We start from the raw sequence: 6000 nt of genomic DNA, 5'->3' as shown, positions 1-6000 counted from the left end.
CTCAACTAGAAAGATGGCTACCCATACCCATCCTGCCGAAAAGAAGTCAAGGCAGCGTCCGTCATCCACTGGAACGCCAGAGGGCTAAAATCACATCTTTCAGATTTTCGTCAGTTTGTGTACACCAATGTGTTTCCACTCATCGTCATTTGTGAGCCCAACTTGTCAAAACCAATCAGACTGTCAGGGTACGAAGTTATCATCTCTTCAACAAATGGAGCATGCAGCAAAATTATCGTTTTTGTTCGTCGTGAACTTACCTGTGTTTTGCAACCAATTGCGCCCCACGACGACAATCAATATATATGCATCACAGTTAAAAAGAACAAACTCTTGTTTACTCTCATAGGCGCGTTATATCGCCTTCAAGCAATTCTGATACTAAATGATTATCGGTTATCTTGAGTGTTTGTCCCGCCGGAGTTGTAGGTTACTACAACTCGGGGTGCATAACACGCTGGAGGAGATCGCAGAAGCACAGAGAATAGCGCAACTCGAAAGACTCTCCGGAACCAAGGTGGGCAGAGAAATCATGGAAAAGATCGGCATAAACTACCACGGAATGAACGGGCCCAAGATGCAGATTCACCCAGACGTCCGAGCCGCAATTAACACGGAAAATACCCCGAAGAACATGCACCCCGTGCACAATGTCGAGAGAAGAAAATGCCGCACGAAAACGATTCTCAAAAACCACGGCGCGCGAGAGGGGGTGCTCTTCGTAGACGCCGCGCGGTACCCCCGAAACAGGGACGACAATGGTGATGTCGGCGCTGACAAAGGTAACTCCCTCTTCGCAATGGCGGTAGTATGCACGAGAGGAAAGACCGTGACTGCGGGCTCCGCAAGGACTAGATCGTCGGAGGCAGCGGAAGAAACGGCATTCGCATTGGCTATAATCAGCGGTCGGCAACAATACAGAACAATAATCAGCGTCTCCAAGACGGCTATTAGGAATTTCACAAAGGGCTGGGTCTCCACAGAGGCGGCCAAAATCCTGAACCACAGAGCAGAAGACTTTAAGAACGGCACAATTACACCCAAATACATCAAATGGATCCCGACACATATGGGAGAAGTTACCATGAATGCCCCTCGCAACCTCAACGAGAAGGCCCACCGAGTCGCGCGAAAACTAACCCACCGCGGCACGGACAGTGACGGCCCAACACCCCGCAACCCCCGGGGAAGGGGGAAGGACTGCGGCGGAGGCGATGGAGAAGACGGAGGAGGCGACGACGACGAAGAAGCGATAAAAGACGACAGGGACAGACTGGTCACGTACCACGACATACTGACACACTACACGAAACAAAGAGAAGCATACCCACAACCCCACAAACAACTCGACAGGTCTCAAGAAACAGATTGGAGAAGATTGCAAACCAGAACGTTCCGAAACCCAGTACACTTAAACAGAATAAATTCAACACAATATCCAGACGCTAGCTGCAAGCTCTGCAAACACGAACACGCAGACATGGCACACATCTTGTGGAAGTGCACACAGATCAGTTCAGTATACGTAGAGGACAAGATAGAACCGGACCTTCTCGAGGAGTGATGGCTAAGCGCTCTGACTAGCTCAGAACTACACGACCAATTATGGGCTATCCAGCGGGTCTGGTCAGCGGTGGAAAGGCTATGCCTCACGGCACACAATGCCCGGGTGGCCTGAGCCCGGGCTGGCAACCTCGCAGGTCCTTTTTCCATTAAAGTTTTTTCCGTCCGTCCGTCCCGCCCCATGGGTCATCATAGGAGATTTCAATGCACACCATCCAGCATGTGGATGTACAAGGACAAATGCAAGAGGACGAGGATTAGCAAGCATCGCCTACAACTATGGCCTTACTCTCCTGAACGATGGTAGCTCCACCATTCTTCGAGGCTTGACATACGGCAGCTGCCTCGACCTTGCTTTCGTCTACAACTCTCTCGCCAGATCTGTGAAGTGGTTTCCAGATATTGAGACACATGGGAGTGATCACATTCCCACCTATCTAAACATCAAAGGCTTGTCGTCTAGATCTGGTCCACGGAATACCATTCGTACGATTCAATGGGCTTACTTCAAATCTGACATGGAAGATGCCTGCCGCGAGGGCCTACCCTCTGGGCTAGAGCAAACAATTAAAAATACGATGCAAAACGCCGCTCGCATGATGACGATAGCTTCCATGCGAAACGACTTCGACATGGAGTTAGAGCGACTTCGAGCATTTCGTCGCCAGGCGGAACGTTGATATCGGCGTACAAAATCAATCCATGACCTTTGGGCAGCCAGGAGGATGCAAAAGAAGATTCAACTTCGTGTGGATAGGTTAGCGTCGGAACGTTGGACAACGTTTTGCCAGACGCTAGACCCCCGCAAGCCACTGTTTCACATTTGGAAAACGGTGCAAGGTCTGCGTTGCCTTCTGAAACAGCGTTTTCCATTCAAGGCGCTCGCGCTTTTCCAAAGGCGGCAAGACATCGATGTCGCAGAAGACTTTTGTGCGCGGATCGCAGACCAAGTGACTCGTCCAGATCCTCCAGCCCAAGGCGACGTCCCCCATTCCCGGGATTGCCGCATGGACCTTCCTTTTACAATGGAGGAGCTCGAGGCGGCACTAGCTCTCTGCAGGCGTTCTTCATCTCCGGGTCCATATGGTATATCATACCGAGCCTTGTGCTACCTCGGAGAATCCGCACGTATAGAATTGTTGAGTCTTTACAACTCCTCATGGCAGGAGGGAAATGTTCCTGACAAATGGAAACTAAGCCGCCTGGTGCCACTCCTGCAGCAGGGCAAATCCCCACTAGAGCTCACCTCTTACCGCCCAATAGCGCTGGCCAGCTGTGTAGGAAAGTTAATGGAACGGATGATCCTTGGCCGCCTGGAATGGTACCTTGAACACTACAAGATTTATCCGAATTCCATGGCTAGTTTCCGACGTGACCGCTCTTCCATCGACAATGTAGTTGATCTCGTTTCATATGTTCAGCACGATAAGTCCCGTAAGCGGTTATCTGCAGCTTTATCTTAGATGCGAAAGGCGCATACGAAAACGTATTACACGAGGCCATTTTCGATGCTCTTGCGACGGTTGGCCTAGGTGGTCGAGTCTTTTTGTGGATTGCAAGTTACCTATCTGCAAGATCATTCTTTATGTTAACTGACGATGGCCCAACTACGCGACGTTATACCAGCAGGAGCGTTCCTCAAGGCGGTGCTCTCAGCCCGACGCTATTCAACCTCGCTCTTGTTGGACTTACTGAATACTTGCCAACTGCCATCAAGATTCCAATATACGCAGACGACATCTGTGTCTGGACTTCGGCAGTTACGCGTCCTCAGATACGTGCGCGGCTTCAAAGAGCGGCAAGTTTGACGGCGAGCTACTTGTGTAGACAACGTCTCAGGCATATCACCAGGAAAATGCGCACTAGTGGCATTCACTTGCCAACCAATGGCGCCTTATGTCATCTTAATCAATGGGCGGACCATTTCCTATGTCAGGACCCACAGATTTCATGGCGTAATTATTGACCGAGGCCTCTGTTGGAGCCCGCACGTGGCTTACATGAAACGGCGCCTGACAGCAACTTTCCAGTTGTTTAAATACTTGACAGGAAAGACGTGGGGGATGTCAGTAGACGCAATGCTGAAACTCTGCAGAGCCCTTTTTCTCGGTTTTGTAAGATATAGTCGACTTGTACTGAACCACACCTACAAGACAAATATTCGTGTTCTGCAGGCAGCACAAGCTCAAGCACTCAGAGTTTGCCTTGGTTTGCCCAGATGCACGTCAACAGAGGCAACTATTGCGATTACTCGGGACCATCCAATGCAAATTCACATTATGGTAGAAGCCCCGAGAACGCACACTTTGTGCACACGAGGCATTTTGTGGGTGCAAGATGAAACTCGGGTCGTTCCTCATGCTGGCCTGATCTCTAACAAATTTGTAGAAGAAAGAAAATGGGAGAAATGCAGTGTCGTGAGTGTCGTGATCTTTCTTGTATTTAGAGCCCGCCGACATCCAATATTTTTGAAGTCCAGATGGCAACTTCGAGATAATTTTGTTCACCCCTCTTGCGGTATCCAAATAGCCAAGACCGTCAAGATGCGGGTAAGTTTTCGCAGCCTCGAGTTCTAGCGGGAGGACGCCAAGTTTATTGGAATCTGGTGTTTTCCCGGTAAGATATCTTCGGGAAGTCTTCCAGCCGCTTCAGTAATGCACCCTCAGTTGCCTCAGGGCGCCCGAAGACGTCGTCTAGCCGTTTCCACACGACGTTCAAGCCCGTTGAAAAGTCATCGACGTGCACTGATTTCAACCTCCCAGCCTGATGTGACGATTCAAGTCCAAGCAATTTGATGAGAAGGTCGAAATCTTCCTGGGTAGAAAGACCTAGATCTCCGACGACACCTTTGAACGATGACTTCCAAGCGCGCAAGTTCTCAGATCGATCATCAAACTTGATAAGACCACTTGAAACAGCTAGGTCCTTGCGGCAAAGGAATTTAAGGACACTGGCTAGCTCTGAGCTTGTATTGTTGTGTGCCGGGGCATACACAAGCGGCTGCGGATCTACTCGTAAGTCCATAGGACGACTCGTAGCTCCAGCATGCGTGTAATTTGGGTTGTTAGGGGCAGCATGGTTGTTAGGTGGCCGCTCATGAACTCTCAGACATATCGAATTATTCGCGGCTGTGTTAGTTCCCGGCGACGTGCGAGCATTGTTTACGTCTCCGCTAGAGTTGGTAACAGCCACCTCGGTAAACACAAGCGCAGCGTTGCGCAGGGCTTGCTGTTCATCGATGTAGCTCCTAGCCTGCTGCGTTCGGTCCACAGAAGGGAGCGTGCGCATGCGCTGCCCGCCATCATGCTCCACTGCTGCCTCGAGCGCATTCGCCTGTGCGTTTGCAGCTGCCGCTTCTTTTTCATGCTGCAAAACATCAAATTCAGTCTCAATCCTTACCTTCTCAATACGCATCGCGGCCTCTCTGCGACCAAACTCTGCTCTCGCCCGGACGGCTTCAGCTTGCGCGCGTGCCTGTACGGCACGGTACGGCGGCTAGGCTGATTGTTGACGAGCCCGATTGTCGTGACCTCGAAGAAACGCGTGAGTGGGCCAATAGAGAGCGCTGCGACGTTGTCTTTTGTAAGCGGTTCCGTTCTCGTTCTGTATCCTCGCGTAAGTTGTCGCTTACAGTCACATAACGATCTGCGTCGATCACTTTCTGAAGCTCTAATTCCTGCTGGGTTTCAGATCTGCTCGTTTTGGGGAGGAAGGTAGCGTATCTGGCGGGGACGTGCTCGTGGCGGTCATAGCTTGCACGAAGCTGCGTTGCGGCACTGTTAATGTCTTCCTCTTTCGCACATGAATCTTTGGTAATAGCGGTCTCCACGTTCTTCCAGGCAGCGTCTATTCTCCGGCAGTGCTCTTCGCGGCTCGTTTCATACGTTTCTCTAGCTTCCATGAAAAACGTAGTTGCTCTTTGTGATCGAATATATGCCATAGAAGCTTCGTGCTCTCCTGTCATAACTTGAGACGTTTCAGACGTCAGCTTGATTTTACCTATTTGGGCGTGCGTGCTTCACGACGTATCTCACTCAATGCGGACGTATGTGGTGAAGCCTACTAAGCTGCGCGATGAAATTTGAAACTAGCCCACCTTGTCGTTGCCCTGAGTGCCGTCAGCTGCTCAACTTCTAGGCGATGCCGTGTCCTTGCAGTAGGCGGATGTCATGGTCAAACTGAAGGTCTTGCCGTGGGACGTATTCCACTGCGGCGGATGTTGAGTCGGCGGCCGATGGCAGTCGACTTCACTTTTTTGCTATACTAGCCTCGCGGATCGCACTTGACGAGATCAAAGCGTCAGCAGTCCAGCTAGATAACGGGTCGAACGCAGTTGAACATTTAAAACAAACTTTAATTACACGAAGAAGGTAAAAAAAATCAAGTTAAAAATACACAAGACGTTCACTTTTCAGCCCTTAAAGAGGTGGTCCTGTC

Source organism: Dermacentor andersoni, chromosome 10, assembly GCF_023375885.2.
Source record: "Dermacentor andersoni chromosome 10, qqDerAnde1_hic_scaffold, whole genome shotgun sequence".
Classification (NCBI taxonomy): Eukaryota; Metazoa; Arthropoda; class Arachnida; order Ixodida; family Ixodidae; genus Dermacentor; species Dermacentor andersoni.
Note: the sequence above shows the minus strand (reverse complement) of the source record.